Consider the following 18,704-nt stretch of genomic DNA (forward strand, 5'->3'; position numbering starts at 1 on the left):
GACAATTGCCCTAGTGCCGGGAAGCGTCAAGGTCACGGGTACTGGGGAGACAGACGTACCCGTGGAAGTGTCTTGCTATGTTGTTTTGTGTGTTTTGCTTCCTCTTCCTTAGGGGAGAGAGTTGGTCTGATATAGTGGGAGTGTTTTGCTGGGTAGTTTGTAAGTATTTTGCTTTTCTTTCCATAGGGGAGAGAGTTTGTTTAATACGGTGGAAGTGTGGGGCGGGGCGCGTAACCCAGGTGGCCAATCCGTATGTGTGTGAATTCTCGGAATGTACTATGTTTTAAGTGAAAATGATGCCCTTTTTAAAATATGTACATTTGAGAGAGAGTTATGTGCCTTAAGGAAGTTGGAGGGCGGGCCACACGGCTAATAACCAATCGTATTAAGAGTTTGACACGATTGGATGCTGATGAATGTGGGTCGGGCCCATGTGTCTTTAAAACTGGGTCCCGGAGCCAGAAACAGGGGTTCTGGGCTACGGAGATAGATGTAACGCATCTTCGGCTATGCCGAGTAGGGGCCTCCCCTAAATGTTAGCCAGTTCCACGTTGCTGTTGTGCTCACTGCTCAACATTGTATGTATATATATGTAAAATATTGTACATAAAGCTTCAAGTTATATCCCCTGCAAATTCTCATTTGTTGCCAAGTATCGTCTCCTATAGACCATCAGCCTTCAAGTCATTATAACAAGCCGTCTCCGACGGGGCACCCCTGGCGCAAAGGAAGAAAGAAGAAAAGAACCTATTCGCTTTTGGTAGAAGAAAGAGCGAAACTTTACTGGCGCAGTCGATAGGATCCTGTTGCTATCAGAAGGAAGCACAGGAAAAAGGGAAGGCAAAGAAGGGGAGACGTCCAGGCATCAACAAGTCGAACATCGGCGGTTCGGGAGGACAAGGTGCAGGCGGAGAGAAGCGGCAGCCGTCGAGGAAGCAGGCCTGGTCATCGGAAGTCAACTGACGTCGGCACCAGTGGAGCGGCGACAGTCGAGCCCACCGAGCGGCAAGGGACAGCTGATCGCAGGCGGCCAACTTCAGGAGGGACAGCGACGAGCTACGAGGGACAGCAGTGCCCCGCTTCAAAGGGGTGAGTCCTCTTCGTTCTTCGCATTGGTGCGAACGCCGCTGTCCGAATAAGGCTTCCAGCGTGCATGGAAACACGCTTCGGTCACTTAAACCCCGACAGACAAAAACCCCAGGAAATGAGTGACGAGGAGTACGGTGAGGCCGCCGGAACGAGTGATGTTCCCGTGGAGCCGGCTGCGTCGAGGGACCAGATGTTAGATAAACAGATACTGCTCGTAGAGCGACAAATTGAGCTTGCAAAACTGCAGTCTATGTTGCGGAGAGGCGGAGGAGAGAGCTCGGGCTCGCCAGAGGCATGGGACGCGCACGGGGAGTTGAGGCGCTTCTCGAAGCTACTCCCAGGAGCCCTCCCAAAATTTCCGGCAGACGCCGAGGTTCCAGTGTGGTTTGAGTCCGCGGAGAACACGCTCCAGGCGTACGAAGTCCCAAGAGACCGATGGGGGCAGAACATCTTCCCGCTAATAGCGGAAAAAGTGCAGTTTCTCTCGACTAGGCTGACGCCATCTCAGCATAAGATTATGACGCGCTCAAAAGGGCGGTGCTAGAAGAGCTCAGGCTTTCCGCTGGAGAGTACCTCAGCCGCTTCCGAGGCTCGCACAGGAGAGCGAACGAAGGGTGGCGGACGTTTGTAACGCGCATCCAGAGTTACCTCCACTTGTATCTTGAGTCGAGAGGAGTCAAAACCCTAGAGGGACTAACCGCGTTACTGGTGGCGGATCAGGTAAAGAGCCACCTGTCGGAGGAAGCTCTAAAGTACATTATCCTTCTAGAAGGGAAGGAGTGGGTGAAGGGGCCCGAGACGGCCGCGCTCCTTCAAACGTTTGAGGAGGCGGAGGGTAAGAATAGCGCCGGCAAAAATTCCGAGCAGAAAAATTTGGAGGGTCCCAGCGCACGAGGTATCGCGCCAGTCAAGGAGTGGCGTAAACCGTTGAAGCTAAAGGCTCAGGTGACGAACGCTAACTCGCGCTCCATCAGCTGCTTCCGGTGCGGCTCAAGAGGACATTTAAAATCGAACTGTCCGCATAGCTCAAGCCAGACCATCCCGAAGGCACTCAATGAGAACGCAAATAGCCTGTCCGCTCGGGTAGCTATGGGGTGTATAGGAGGCGGACGTAGGGAGCTGACGGCCGTGGCACTCCGTTGCAAGGGTAAGGAAATAAACGCTATCCTTGACACAGGCGCGGAAATTACGGTTGTGAGGGAAAGTCTCGTACCACCCGGGCTGACGAAGCCTCACGGGAAAATAAATTTGATATCCGCATTCGCTGAAAAGGTGGAAGCCAAGCTGGCGCTACTGCCGATGACTATGCACAAGGACACAGGAGTTATCGCTGACGTAATGGAAGCCATACCTGTGCTCTGCGCCCTCACCGAAAAGTTGGTTACGCAAACCGATTGCCTGCTGTCGCAGGAGGCATGGGAGTCCCTCGAGGTGGAAGGGAAATCCCAAGGGATTAAAGCTTCTGATGAAAGGGGAACCGCAGACTTCATACAGTCATGTGATAAAGAGCAAGCCGCGGGAGAGACACGTGGTACGCTAATCGCCCAGACTTCTCTACGCGACGAAGGAGTAGGCTATGAGGAGAGCGAAGTTGCCGGACCCATAGAAACGCCAGGGAACGCGAAAAGCATGGCGGAGGTGTTTAGGGAGGAGCAAAGGCAAGATGAGACTTTACAGAAGGCCTGGAAAGATGCGCAGGCAGGCAAGGGAGGTATGTCGGTAGTCGATGGGTTTCTCTACCACACGGATAGGATAGAGGGGCAGCCGGTAATGCAGCTGCAAGAGCACTTACGACAAGCGGCGGAAGCGGCGGAGCTGATCAGAGAAAAGCAGCAGAACGTGTACGCCCGCCAGTATAATCAGCGTGCTTCCGTCAAAAGCTTCGAGGCTGGGGAAGCGGTGCTCGTGTTTGACGATCAGCGCGGAGGGAAAATGCTTCCAAGATGGAAGGGGCCAGGTACGGTCGCCGGCAAGTACCGCGACCATTCATACTTTGTACAGGTGCCTGAAGGGGGTAAAAAGCTCGTTCATGCCGGGAAACTCCACTCATATCAGAGTAGGGTAATGGCGCTCAGCGTCATGTTTGAGGAGGACGACGCGTTCGAGGAAGTTGAATGTGCACCTAGCCCAAAGAGTTCCCAGCCAGGAACAGAGATACTCTCTGTGGAAATGACCGCACACATGCCGGAGAGGGACCGAAGTGCGACTCGGTACGTATTTAAGAGGTACCGAGACCTGTTCGACGAGAAACCCGGGGTGGCTAAAGTAAAAGAGCACGACATAATCCTGGCAGAAGGTTTTGCGCCTAGAGCGTCGCATGCGTACAGGGTGCCAACCAGCTTGAGGGGGGAGGTGAGCAAGCAGGTAGATGAGCTGCTGAATCTCGGCTTAATTGTCCCCTGCGAGAGCCCGCACGCCCATCCCGTCGTTTGCGTATCAAAACGGGATGGCAGCATAAGGTTATGCGTAGACTTCCGCATGCTGAATGCGGGAACGGTCGCAGACGCCCATCCTATGAAACCACCGGGAGAACTAATGATGAGAGTAGGTAGGGGAGAGTATGTGCGCAACTACGCTGAGGTGGCGAGGCCGTTGACAGAACTGACGGGAAAAAGGGTCGCGAACAAAATTCCGTGGTCTAGCGAGGCCGACAGCGCGTTCCAACGCCTCAAGGCTGCGCTTTGTGAGGCCACTGCTCTTGGGACGCCGGACCCGGACAAGCCCTTTTGGCTTTACACAGACGCCTCCGCGTTCGCCGCCGGGGTCTGCCTTTCTCAGCGGGATGAGGACGGTGCGGAGGTCCCGATCGCCTTCGCGAGCCACGGGTTCTCTCCGACGCAAACCCGATGGCCCACTATTGAGAAGGAGGCCTTTGCAGTAATCTGGGGTCTAAATAAGTTCGACATTTGGCTTTTCGGCGCACCGGTCACAGTCGTATCGAATCACAACCCCCTTGCGTTTCTAACGCTCAGCACTCCACACGGGGCTAAGCTAACACGTTGGGCGCTAGCGCTGCAAAGGTACAATGTAGTGGTGCAGCACCGCGAAGGGAGCTCGCACAGCAATGCTGACGTATTATCTCGGCTACATAACTGTTGCTGGCATTCGGACGGCGGCGTACGGGCCGTGGCGGAGGACGGGGAGGAACCCCTGGTGTCATCCGCAGCAGTGATGTGAACGTGTGGTGAAAAGTGCGAACTCTGCCAGCGGCACAGTTCAGACATGAGAACACTGTGCCGCGAGCTGTGGAGGACACTGCATGCAGTCCGTGAAGCCGTAGCTTTCATTGTTTGTACGCGCGTTGGTAAGCACGGCTTGAAAGGCAATTCCTCGCTGGCATGGACAGCAAGTGCAGAGTGCCGTCTCTATTTGTCACGCGTCATGTGTTTACGCGACGTCGTTTGTTGGCCACGCGGGAGGGAAACGACCGACTGCAGCCGCAGGGGTAGCGCGTAACGCGGAAGCTGTAACCGAGTTGCGGGACTGCTGGCGTTGGAGTTAAGCCACTAGCCCTTTTTTGTGTGTTTTTATTCATCTAAGCGTGCTGCAACCCTTAGATGAATTTTGAGGGGGGCGTGTAGAGGGCTAGCATGCGCCATGTGTGTTTATTCCCCCCTCCCCCCTCCTTTCTTCGCGGCTAAGGAAGGGGAGCTTCGCCGTTGAGCGGGCCCCAAGCAGATCTGTGGATGCGCGCGGTCTCATTAGGAGCGCCCATCTTTCTGTCGCCTTTGGTGTCGCCGCTGCAGAACCGGAGAGCCACCGGCGGGGTGGGGGGGGGGGGGGGGGGGGGGGCTGCGAGGAGAGTGCAAAGCGGGCAGCAGCCAGAGAGGGAGCGGCCGGCTCACCCAAGCCTCCCATTGTCCCCTTTCGGGGAAGGGCGCGTGTTTCTCGCCGGGGCCGCTTTGTGCCAGTGCACAAAGAGCCAAGAGCCATAAAAATGCCAACGCCGCCGTTTCATCTTACGCCGACAGGTCACCGCGGCTTGACAAACACCACTTGTGGCCCAATTAAGATTCGTGCGCTTCGTTCGGAGGTTCGACCGCTTTTCTTTTGAAAAGAGAACACTGCTGAACGAAGCGGAGCCAGGCGCGTCCGCATGAATGGGAGCTGTGGGTGACGGTGCAGCTGGCTGGCGTCCGGTATAGCCCCGAGGCTCGACAACCCGGTCTCAAGAAACGGGAGCGCGCAGAAGACACCGCCGGACAGAACGAGTACAGCCACCTGCTTAATTGGGGACAGAGGCGGCCACTTGACTTATGTCGCCGCCCGGACCCCGGAGGACGGCTGATGGGGTCGGCACTCCATTGTGATCCGACTCTTACCGGAAAGTGGATCTGCGCTCCCGGGTGTTGTTTGCGACAGTCGCAGCTGGGTTGGGGCCGACAATTGCCCTAGTGCCGGGAAGCGTCAAGGTCACGGGTACTGGGGAGACAGACGTACCCGTGGAAGTGTCTTGCTATGTTGTTTTGTGTGTTTTGCTTCTCTTCCTTAGGGGAGAGAGTTGGTCTGATATAGTGGGTGTGTTTTGCTATGTGGTTTGTAAGTATTTTGTTTTTCTTTCTATAGGGGAGAGAGTTTGTTTAATACGGTGGAAGTGTGGGGCGGGGCGCGTAACCCAGGTGGCCAGTCCGTATGTGTGTGAATTCTCGGAATGTACTATGTTTTAAGTGAAAATGATGCCCTTTTTACAATAGGTACATTTGAGAGAGAGTTATGTGCCTTAAGGAAGTTGGAGGGCGGGCCACACGGCTAATAACCAATCGTATTAAGAGTTTGACACGATTGGATGCTGATGAAAGTGGGTCGGGCCCATGTGTCTTTAAAACTGGGTCCCGGAGCCAGAAACAGGGGTTCTGGGCTACGGAGATAGATGTAACGCATCTTCGGCTATGCCGAGTAGGGGCCTCCCCTAAATGTTAGCCAGTTCTACGTTGCTGTTGTGCTCACTGCTCAACATTGCATGTATATATATGGAATATATTGTACATAAAGCTTCAAGTTATATCCCCTGCAAATTCTCAGTTGTTGCCGAGTATCGTCTCCTTTAGACCATCAGCCTTCAAGTCATTATAACAAGCCGTCTCCGACGGGGCACCCCTGGCACAAAGGAAGAAAGAAGAAGAAAAGAACCTATTCGCTTTTGGTAGAAGAAAGAGCGAAACTTTACTTAGGGGGTCTTGCCAAAAATGGCATCATCAAGCTAACACACGCAGATGTCGCATTTCATTCCACGGCTTGCTGAAAAATGTCTATGGTTATGATCTATGATCTGAGCAGTACTTTTATGACAAATCATAAAATTGTATAACAACTCATTGGAGATGAATGATATATATACCAAATATATGTCTCATGACGAAACTTCTATGATATACGACTCAGATTCATGATATGTCACGATATGTCCCAAAGTCAGAGACTATATCTTTGCAGTATCTGAGACTTATGACTAAGCTTCTATGATGTACAACTCAGACTGAAGCTTAATCATACATTCAGACATGATATCGTTGCATAAGTCATGACGAAGCTTCTATGATGTACGACTAACTTGGTTGATCAGTCATAAAATCGTACACGATATAACTTGTGAGCGAAATCGTAGAGTGTGATGAAGTATAAATGCAGCTTGTACGACAAGTATAAACGAAGTCGATGAGGGGTGGGTGACATGAATATGGTTGCAAAGCTTATGACACATCCCGAAGGTCAGTTAAGACAAGCATAGGGCAAGTAAATTAGTAACTGTTTTCGAACGGCATTGTTTACAGCATCATGGTGCCTACAGGATTTTGACCAGCATGAAACTCGGCCGGGCTTGACCACACCAGCGTTTGGTGCCCGAATGAAAAACAACTTGCACAAGGTGAGTTTTTTCTTTCATGTGCAATGCCAGGCAATGACAAGTTGTGATTGTGGGGCTTGAGCGCCACATATGGCTAAGCATATCGTTAAGCATGTTATAAAGGGTGTCCTCCTTAGATTGTATGCCGACATCACAATGGGAAGAAAACAATGCATCTACGCAACTGACTGGGAAAATCCTTATAACAATACAGTTTTTCTTCCTAATTTTTGAAACAGTTCTGATGCGGTTTCCACCGGAATGAAATGCCTCTCAGGTACCAAACTGGAATAGGAACCTGAAAAGCTTGAACTGCAATCCTAACCAACATGAAAAAATTCTGCTCAACATTCTGGTTTAAATTTCCTTTTTTTATTTTTTTTGAATTTTTTCTTTATTTCTCAGAAACAGTACACAAACTGTTGTTTGGACCCATAGCCTTTACGGCTAGTGAGGGGTCCAAATACAAAACAAGTACAATATTACTGCAGAACGTGTAAAATAAAAAAAAACTTCAAGATAAACAGACACAATTGAATTCATTCCTACATTTCCGTGGAAATTTAGTGTTTTAAAGATGCCGAAAAGTTATTTTTTTCTTTAACTTCATTAGGGATTTCATTCCACACATGGCTCCGCTGTATTCTAGGAGTCTCCGGCCGTACATATTGTAACAAGGTGGTAAATTAAATAGATTGTTGGTTGCAGCTCTTGTTTGTTTCATTGGTAATCTAAATAAACTAAGGGGCAGGGGGTTGTTAGATTTTATTACATTGTTTACTATTTCAGCTATCTTCAGTTTATATGCCATTGATAGGGGTAAGATACGAAGCTGCTGAAAGAGTGGCCTGCTGGGGTATGTATTATTTGAATAAGTTATCATACGAGTCGCTCGTTTTTGAAGGCGAGAAACAGGATCTAGATATGTTTTATATGTACCACCCCATGCTTCCAGGCAATAAGATAATTGACTGCGCACAAGGGCGAAATACAGAATGCGTAGAATTGGAAGATCAAAGCAGTCCCTGGCCTTTAGTAAAACATGATAACCATAGGCTAATTTGGAGCAAATATTATTAATTTGTTCTTTCCAGTGCATATCAGACGCGAACAGGACACCTAGATACTTGTATTGAGGCACCCTCAGCAGAGTCGTGTTGTCGATAGTTAGAGATATATGTTCGTAGTTCATGTTCTTCCTGCGCGAGTGAAACACGGTGTACTTTATTTTCTCAGTGTTAAGGGTTAGCCGATTACTTTTAAACCACTGCGAAACTTCACTAAGCTCTTCATTAATTATACATTTAAGTGCCTCTAAATTTTCCCCTGTAAAAAGTAATGCAGTGTCATCGGCATATATTACAGCTTTCGAATATTTCAGCATTGATGGAAGGTCATTAATATACAGGGAAAAGAATAGCGGCCCAAGCACGGAGCCCTGAGGCACACCTAGATTAATGCTTTGTGGTAGTGAGGCTAAATTGTTCACGACAAAATATTGTTTCCGTCCTGTAAAATAGCTTCTAATTAGATCACAAATTTTCCCTCTTAAACCGTAGGTTTCCAATTTCTGTTGTAGTATTGTGTGATCAACCGTATCGAAAGCTTTGGAGGTTCCCGTAGAAGACCTTCGCAGGCTGCGGACGTGAGAACGCTAGGTAATAAATCAATTTTAAAACATCGCTTCCTGCGGCAGAGAGAGGAAATTCAAAAAACTTGCATTTGGGGTTTCATTGCGTGTATAATTGATTTCGCGTGGAGGTGTGCGTCTGACAACAGGCCGGCCTTTTACTGACGCAATATTAGTTATGATTTTCAAATATATTACTCCAATATCCTGATTTCTTTCGTCGTGCTGTTTTCCAACTGGTAGATTCCAACTCACGCTAACTGGGTGCTTGGCGCGTCCACCCACGTCAATTTTGAGAGATGTAACCACACTGCAACGCATGCGTTCGGCAAGCAATATAAATGTGTGTTAAGGCCGCTACGCCGGAAAGTTTAGATCACAAGCCTACAAGGGCGCCAAAAGGGGTTAGGGGGATGGGAGGGTGATTGCGCCACCTCCCTAAACTTTTGTATGATACACAATTGTTTTATGCACTAGACAACTGCTAGACAGAGCTGGTTTCTGCGCTATGACTAATCTTGACCGTCATGTCCCGGCAGTAAAAGAATGATAGCGAACGGTTCCTGAAAAAGATTGACACTTTCTTTTTCTTAATTCAATGAGATTCATTGTCTAATGCCCTGAAGTTGAGCTTTGGTATAAATTCCAGGCTGCTTCTAGTAGAAACTCCTAACCGCTAAACATAGTAGAGACCGTGTAATACCCTTTCATGGCATCACTCTCCCTTATAGACCTTCCTTGCCCCCCCCCCCCCCCCCCCCCTTTGCCGTGAGAAAATTTCGACACCCCCTACTGGCAAGCTTGCAAACCTCCAAGCCTCCAAAATTCGCCCCTCAAAATTCGTTTGAGCTTGCACTTCAATGAAAGTCAGAAACAGGCCAGTGATATACTTCTTATGCGAGTATAAATAGAACTACTTAGGGCAGGTAGTGACTGCTGATCTGGATTATGAGAGGGAAATAACTAGAAGATTAAGAATAGGGGAGTGCATACGGGAGGTTCTGTCTCAAGAGAAACGTACACAACACGTGTATATTACCTGTTCTGACCTATGGGGTGGAAACGTGGAGGCTATAAAAACAGTTTAAGCTTAAGGACAACGCAGCGAGTCATAGAAAAATATGACAGATGTAACGTTAAATGATCAGAAGCGGGAGGAGTGGGTTAGTGAACATACGCACGTTAATGATATCCTAGACGAAATGAACCGGAAGAAATGGGCTTGACTAAGGCATGCTGTGTGAAGGCGAGATAACCGCTTGTCCGTAAGGGTAATGGAGTGGATTTTAAGAGAAAGCAAGTTATGTGGGCGGAGGAGTTTAAGAAGTTTGCGGGGATAAGATGACGTAGCTGGTCTTTGCCCTGCAGTGGGTAAAGTCCGGCTGATGATGATGATTATAATTAAACGGGAATATGGTAACAGCCGATTGTTATTTTGGTGCGTTTAAATGAAACCTAAATAAAATTATCTGAATGGTTATGTATCAAAATAGGCTAGTCAAATAAATGTGCAATATTATTCATACATAACATTTCATTCCTTGATTCGCTTTTTGGGTATGAGAACTAGTGTCAGGTGCTTAGAATGAAAGACAACAAACACCCATGAAGGCGCACTCTCACCAACACAGCTGCGGTTCGTTTGTCCAGTAATAGACAAACAGAACGTACTTGTGGCGGTGTAATTTGCCGGCGGGCTTCCAATTTTTTATTGATCCTCATTGCTTAGACCGCAAATGGTGCCGTTTTGGTGGTGTCCCGTAGTCATTTTCCCTTGGCTTTCGCCCGGCTGTCTCAAAGATACTGGTACCGCCCCCCTCGTCCCTCAGATACCTTTAAGGACGCCATTGCACGCATCATGAACTTTTGATCTTGCTAGTGAAACAGTGTTTGTAAAGGTACTTGTTCCGAACAGTTTCAAACAAAGATATAAAACACTATGATAGTGAATGTTTATGGCGCGAGGGCACCTGCGGCCAAAGAGCGTCATGGCACCAGGTATTCTCCTTTGCTGAAGATGGTGTCAATGACCCATTTTTTAAGCATTTCACCCTGACTAAGTCGAGCCCCTGGCAGGGGAAGCTTGTGCCCATTGTATGACCGATCGGTACCCGGCGGCGATTAGGATCGGACCCCACACCTCGCGCATGCGAGGCGGATGCTCAACCACTTCAAAAATGTAAAAGTAGAATACTGTTCGAAATGCAGTACCATCGTACCTTTGCGCCAAGTCTTCCAGGCTCTTACCACAATTCCCGTCATTGGCACAGCATCCACAATTAGGTATTTTTTTCTCTGTCCCTTCTCAAGTATGTTCCTTTAAATGTACACAGAGAAAATACTTTGGCAAACGCTGATGTCTTGATTCCCGCCGATACACCGAGTGTGCTGCTAGCAGCGCTGGTCATGCGGCCTTTCCTCAATGTTAATGACTTCTGTGCAGTGCTTAGCGAGAAGCAACAAAAATAAACGGGGTCAACTTCCCGCTCCGATGACCTTGTGCTCATGCTTAAACCTCCCGGAGTTTGCCGATTAACACCGTTAAAGGGTACGGCGTGATCGCGATGATCGCGATATTTTAAAACTATGAAAGGATGTACACCGATGTACAGTCAGACAGTAAAGTTCCTCAAGAATACTGTACTCTCGCCGCGAGATAGCTGATACTGCATATTAACATGCCCATTCCATTGCTTGCTCATTGTCACCCAGGGAGGAACTCAATGAAATCTGTCAAGCAAAATAATAAAAGCGACGGTTTTGAGTGCAAATATACGTTCCGCAGCAATACAAAAACATACGCAGCAATAAAAAAAAAACTTACATTCCGCGCGACTGAGCCCTCCAGCGTAAAGAGGTAAAGTGCAAACGTGCGCAGATATCGCAAGGAATGGCGCATGCACCTTCCACGTCGACGACGAACGTTGCTTTCCATGGCTACGACGAGGTCCTCGAATTAGACACGTGCCTGGCTACCTGAAAGCAGCGTCTTGATAATGAACCTGAAACTTCAATAAATCACATCCCCGCCTTTCCCCTTTTCTGTATAGATCTGTCTTGTCCTAGTGTACACTTCACAGGAAAGAAAAGTAAATCAAATGAGGTATCAGGAAAAACAGCTCCTACCATGTTTTATACTAAAAAGGAGAATATGAGCCCCACCGAAGTAGACTGAATGCAACGGCGCATCTGCTCGGAGAGCCCCTTATTTTTTTATTTTTTTTTGTAGCCTGACTTCATTGCTGTCCTTCCATGTTTTTCTTGGTGATTGATAGTAGTGAGGGCGGCCCAAAAGAAAGGCCGCCTTCGATCATTTCAAGCTCAGTGTCTGGTTTACTGCGAAAAACCCGCAAGGACCGTAAACAATAATAATAAAAAAACGACGCACCGAGGCCAATTTTTTTCTTCCTTACTTCACGCACAATGTTCTTTCTGATTGTGAACTGTCTGCCAGGAAGACGTAGTGCTGCCCGCAGTCTTCGTGTACCGTCGAGGCTTTGATAAGGGCTCATTGAACGCATACGGTTGGGGGACGGTAAGCACGAACGCGATACACGCACAACTGTCTGCGCCCTTCTTGTGGCAAGCCTCGGTTAGGTAATGAAAGGCATCGCTGGCTCGCTGCCATCATTTATTTGTGGGCGTATGCTGCGTTCGCAGAGTCAAGTGTTCTTTGTAAAATAAAAAAGCACGTACTGCGTGGATACCTCTATGCTAAGATTCCTCAAGAAGCAGTCCTTTTCAGTAATTTTTGGATAACTAAAACAAAATTACTACAAACATTTAGAAAAGAATGAAAAATTAGCGCGGTTACAACTGTAATGTAAAAAGAAGTCATGAAGTTCGAGTGTGTGGTACGTTTTTCACCTGCAGCCGTTGATTTAATCACAGGTACCAAAGTGCAATCAAACTGCAGCAGCACAGATCTCATATAACTCGAGTTCATCAATGCGAAGAAGAGCACGACACTCGCACAGTTCCACAACGCGATGTCTTGTTCGACACTTTCGTTAGGACCCAGTAGAACTAGATCGACAAACCGTGATTTAGTGGCTGCACCGGCCAGTCCAGGCGGTCTCTGCAAAGCGTTACACGGGTAGAGCACAGTTAAGTACCATTTCTCTTTGCGCTTCATGTGCAGAACTTTAAACAAAAGTCAACATACGGGCATTGAGCCTGCGTCTTGTAGCCGTTCCAAGCACAGGACGATTAGGACAACTGTTTTCCAAGCCGAATACTACGCCACACGACCAGGTTGCATTATAAAAGGAAACAGATTTTCACGTGATTGTCTCTTTAATCATCTTGGATTCCTCCGTTGTTTTCCATACTTACACTGAATGCACCTAATGGCGATCACCTCCCCGGCCCGAATCGAAATAAAAACAAAAGTTAAAACATGACTGTCTGAAGGCGTATCAGTATACGCTTGTCCAAGTACTAAACGCCATTTCCAGCCATATATCAGCATCATCACAAGAGTGACTACACCCACTGTAGGGCAAAGACCTCACCTTTAACCCAGTCGTGTGCCATATGGAGCCATCCTATTCCCACAAAGTTCTTTATCTCATCCGCCCACCTAACTTTCGGCCACCTCCTGCTACGCTTGCCTTCCCTTGGAATCCACTCCGTTATCCTTAAGGACCATGCTTATCTTGCCTTCGCATTACATGGCCAGCACACGTACATTTCTTCCTCTTGGTTTTGATGAGGACTTCATTCCTCACACTTAATCTCTGGCCCACTCTGCCCTCTCCCCGTTTCTTCACGTTACACCTATTATATTCCTTTCCATAGCTCACTGTGTGGCCCTAATTTTAAATTGAATTTTTTTGTTATCCTCCGTGTTTTTGCCCCACAGGTGAATAGCGGTAAGATACAGCTGTTGTAGACGTTTCTCTTGAGGGATATGGGTAAACTGCCATTCGCAACTGGAGAGAACCGACCAAATGTTCTAAACCCCATTCTTATTTTTTAGTTATTTCGCTCTCAAGGCTGGGATCTGCGGTTACTACCTGACCCAATTAGACGTATTCTCCTGCCAGTTCCAGCCCCTCGCAACGAATTCTAAACTGCTCCTTCCTTGCGAGAGAGTTGAACATATCTTTGCCGCTATTCCAGTCTTCATTGATTCTTCGGCATTGATTACTTTCTCTGGGTTCGATTCCGAACCCAGGTTATTCAGCCGACGAAAATTTACACACAATATGTTATTACAATCTGGCTTTTTGACAACCACGAGAGGTGCATTGTATGGTGACCACGACCTCTCAATCACACCAAGCTCCAACATCTCCTGCACCTCATTTTCAATTGATTCTTGAACTACTGAATGTAGTGGGTATTGTTACACACTCATTCGTCTATGTAGGGAGATCTAATTTGCAACATAGGACATCAGTTTTGCCCTGCACACCCGAAAACACATCCGCCTTGCTTTGGAGTAGAACTCTTACCTGTGATGTTCAGTCTTCATTCAGATTGGGGGTTTATTAGTACCTTATCCCATCCTACAGTTTTCTTCCCGCTGCACGTGGGCACCTCGCCAACACCATGGGGGCGTACCGTACGGGAACTCTTTCTTCGTATTTTTTTCTACATATTTGCATAGAAAACCTTCTTGGTGTTATAGCATCAGTAACTTTTTGTGATTCGTGGGTAGCAGGATACGAACCCTATCGCTGGGATGCAGATTTCTGAGTGGCTTTCCTGACATAGTAGCCCTTATAGCGTTCGCGCGCCCTTTCCAGGCCTCGCTGTGCAAGGCATCATGTTTCCTCAAACTTGTTCCACAACTCAAGAACGTATCTGTATGTTGTCTTAAGACCTGACGTAATCTCTTTATTAGCCCACAGCTGCTTGAATATTGTAAGTGGACCTCTAAAGGCTCTCTCATACAACATCTCTAAGGGCAAGAAACCAAGACTCATTTGCATTACTTCACGGTAACCGGACAAAAGAGCTGGGAGGTTTCTATCGTAGTCAGTAGGTCTCTCCTGGCATATTTTCCTGATCATATTTTTGAGGGAGCCGCTGAACCGCTCTACAAGCCCATTACACATGGAATGAAATGGCATTGTTAGTAACTGCCTAACTGACAAAAGGTGGTTAACCTTCCTCATTAGTTCCGACGGGAAGTTCGAGCCTCGGTCACTCAAAATTTCCCTCGGGAACCTACAACATGAGAAGACTTCCACAAGGCTTTGCGCCACTTCGATACTGTCAATAATATTCAATGGAATAGCGTCAGACTAACGAGTGGCCACGTCGACCAGGGTAAGCACATATCTATTGCCTCTGGCGGATACTGGAGAGATTGGCCCCACAATGTTAATAGCCACTCTTTGAAAAAGCTGGTCGATGACTGGCATCTTACCCAGAGGAACTCTTCCCTGCCGACGAGAAATTGACCGCCCCATCACCCGCCTGAGCTGTCGTGGGCCTTTCCTCCTCTGAGTGCTCCTCTATGTCGATCATCCTCGACTCAGGATCGGGGTCCTCGACACTCTCACTCGTAATGTTTCCCGAGATGAGATGGTACACACGAGCGAAAAAAGTGTTTAACCTCACTCTAGACTCCTGGTCATTCTAGACATCGTTTTTTAACACCGTGGTGTTCGGCCATAATGGCGTCATGTCGTAAGTGTAAAACTGTCTCTCGCATATCTTTAGGTGACACCAGCTGTTGGGCCCTCCTTCCTGAGCTAAATATGCAGTCCTTGTGCAGAAGACCGTTTGAAATTGATATTAGAGCGACGTGCGACTCATATTTCTTTTCACCTTTTCCCCAACTCTTTCGAAGCGAGGCTTTGAAGCTCGGGTATTCTGTTTGCCTTATTGCTATTTCACCCGGTGTTATGCTCACACGAATCGTAACGGGAGTAGAGATCGGACGCTGCGTTATTCGGGCTGTCACTTGAGTTTGAGTTCTTGTCTCCACTGCCAACGAGAAATTGACTGCCCCATCACCCGCCTGAGCTGTCGTGGGCCTTTCCTCCTCTGAGTGCTCCTCTACGTCGATCATCCTCGACTCAGGATCGGGGTCCTCGACACTCTCACTCGTAATGTTTCCCGAGATGAGATGGTACACACGAGCGAAAAAAGTGTTTAACCTCACTCTAGACTCCTGGTCATTCTAGACATCGTTTTTTTAACACCGTGGTGTTCGGCCATAATGGCGTCATGTCGTGAGTGTAAAACTGTCTCTCGCATATCTTTAGGTGACACCAGCTGTTGGACCCTCCTTCCTGAGCTAAATATGCAGTCCTTGTGCAGAAGACCGTTTGAAATTGATATTAGAGCGACGTGCGACTCATATTTCTTTTCACCTTTTCCCCAACTCTTTCGCAGCGAGGCTTTGAAGCTCGGGTATTCTGTTTGCCTTATTGCTATTTCACCCGGTGTTATGCTCACATGAATCGTAACGGGAGTAGAGATCGGACGTTGCGTTATTCGGGCTGACACTTGAGTTTGAGTTCTTGTCTCCACTGCCAACGAGAAATTGACCGCCCCATCACCCGCCTGAACTGTCGTAGGCCTTTCCTCCTCTGAGTGCTCCTCAACGTCGAGCGTCCTCCACTCGGAATTGGGGTCCACGACACTCTCACCCGTAATGTTTCCCGAGATGAGATGGTACACACGAGCGAACAAAGTGTTTAACCTCACTCTAGACTTCTGGTCAAAAGTACTCCTAGATCATTCTAGACATGACCTAGGAGTTATGTCCATTATGGCCGAACACCGTGGTGTTCGGCCATAATGGCGTCATGTCGTAAGTGTAAAACTGTCTCTCGCATATCTTTAGGTGACAGCAGCTGTTGGACCCGCCTTCCTGAGCTAAATATGCATTCCTTGTGCAGAAGACCGTTTGAAATTGATTTTAGAGCGACGTGCGACTCCGACGAGAAATTAACTGCCCCATCACCCGCCTGAACTGTCGTAGGCCTTTCCTGCTTTTAGTGCTCCCCAACGTCGAGCGTCCTCCACTCGGAATGAGGGTCCACGACACTTTCACCCGTAATGTTTCCCGAGATGAGATGGTACATTGGTTGTTCTACGCATTTGGCACTACCTGTCTAGTATAACATGGTGTACACACTCGAATCCTGGCTTCAGGAAGGTACATGACTATGGTATCTGCAAGAGTGACAGCAGATGCTTCTCGTGTAAGATCTTCGTCCTTCACCAGGCTGCTCTGAACCAAAATGTGTTCGCTCCGCTCTCTCTAAGCGCCCAATATAGGACGGTCCCATATTTCCACAACCACCACCGCCATCGCTGCCTTCGACACGAGTGTTGCACCCACCGCCTGATTTTCCAGCGGCGTTCGCCCTCCTTTAGCTGTGGAATTTCAAGGGGTGTGACAAGTTCTACCCGAGAGTCGACAACCAATGCAGCTCGGTCCTGCGTTCTATACCGGCACTCATCCACAGTATGCCCTCTCCATTTACAACTTAGGCCACAACCTGTGTCTTGGGCAATGCTACTAGTCCGACAGTCAACTGCACGGTGTCTCACCTTGCCACAGCGGGAACCTCTTAGTGGAGCTTTAGATGCACCGCCATAGGCTCTTGGTTTTGTCTCATCTGTCTCTGGGGCCTTTTGAGTTTCCTCCTTTACCTTACTCATATTTCTCAGCCTTTCAGCCTCGAGGAATCGGTCTGCAGTGTCGGCAAACCATTCCAATGAACACAACTTTCTTTCAGGAATTGCGCTAGCTTTGGACTGCAACATTCTAAAAACTTCTCTGTTACCAGCTTGTCACGCAGCCATTTGAAACTCGTTTTTTGTGTTTGACATATCAAGCGACCTGTCCAAATAGTTGGTCAGCCTGCAGGAAAACTGCTTAGCGGTTTCAGAGTCCTCAGGTATCGTGGTGCCAACTCTCGCGCTGAAACCCTCTGCCGTAAGCCTGAATCTTTGGAGGAGTACCTTCTTGACTTTCTCGTAGTCCATGGGATTAGCAGCAGCCATCTTCCTAAACACATTCAGTGCCTCCCCGACTAAACGCATGCTCAACGTCGTGGCCCGTTCACTGCGCTCCCAGCCTAGCTCCAAAGCTATCCGCTCAAATCGTCGCAGATATGCGTCCTAATCATCTCTTTGCTATCAAAAGGAGCCATCAGCTTTCTTAGACAAACTCTGGATGCTCTATGAGATTCTGTACCCGCTAAGGAACGTTGTTCATCGCCCGTGATCTCCTCATATCCTCCCGCGACTTGCGTTTGTTCCTACAAAAGATATTCCTTCTCCATTCCTGCCCTTCTTTTCTCCCGTTCTTCTGCCTCGGAAGCTCTTTTAGCCTCCTGGTCTTCTGCCTCGCGAGCGTCTGCATGTGCTTGCGCCCTTTCTTCCCTCTGGCTCTTTGCCTCTTCGTCACACCGACGCATCACCTTCATTGCTTAAATTTAGCTTGAGAGCCAGTTATAAATTTTTTCACAAATCGACACTTTCTAGAAGAACTTTTGTTTGGGCCAGTTGGTTCATGATTCAGGACGAAAACGGTGAAAAAAAAACGTGGACAAAAAAAGAGACAAACCCGACAGAACCAGCGCCGTCCTTTTTTGTGCACGTTTTTTTGTGCTGTTTTCGTCTTGAATCGATACTTCCTGCCGTCTACAGATCAAAAAGATACAAGACAAACCAAAAGAAACAAGGAAATGATCCCTGGCAGGCTCGCCACATAACTTTGTTACACATCCCTCGATAACACCCGGGTTGAAAGAATGGACTAGGCGACAGGTGTACCCACACATATGCTCATTTAATACACTCTACGTGACAGAAACACTAGCCCACATAACTAACTAACAAAACGAACACAAAACAGACTACCAATACACACGACCTGGCAACACACAGTCTACTAGCTTCAGACTAAACGCACAGTGCACGAAGGATGGGACTGCGAAAGAGACAAACAGAGCGCTGTTTGTCTCTTTCTTAGTCCCGCCCTTCGTGCGCTGGGCCTTCAGTTTGAACCATGTACCGACTAGCCCAGACAAACACCTTACTGAGCCTACTAGCATTCGGCGTTCGTGCTCACAGTTCGGCGCTGATGAAGAGTTGCTTGGATCCAGTCAGTGGCATTCAGGTAGCCAGCGTCGAGGTGGTGCTCGAAGTTCTCAGGCTGGCTTC

General features: G+C 48.2%; 1 pseudogene; it reads right to left on the reverse strand.

Annotated features, from left to right (window-relative positions):
- Positions 1-14,939: 14,939 nt before the first annotated feature.
- Positions 14,940-17,540, reverse strand: LOC149326559 (uncharacterized; annotated as a pseudogene).
- Between the last annotated feature and the right edge of the window lie 1,164 nt (positions 17,541-18,704).

Source organism: Amblyomma mixtum, chromosome 10 (genome assembly GCF_055824585.1).
Source record: "Amblyomma mixtum isolate Tamu chromosome 10, ASM5582458v1, whole genome shotgun sequence".
Taxonomy (NCBI): Eukaryota; Metazoa; Arthropoda; class Arachnida; order Ixodida; family Ixodidae; genus Amblyomma; species Amblyomma mixtum.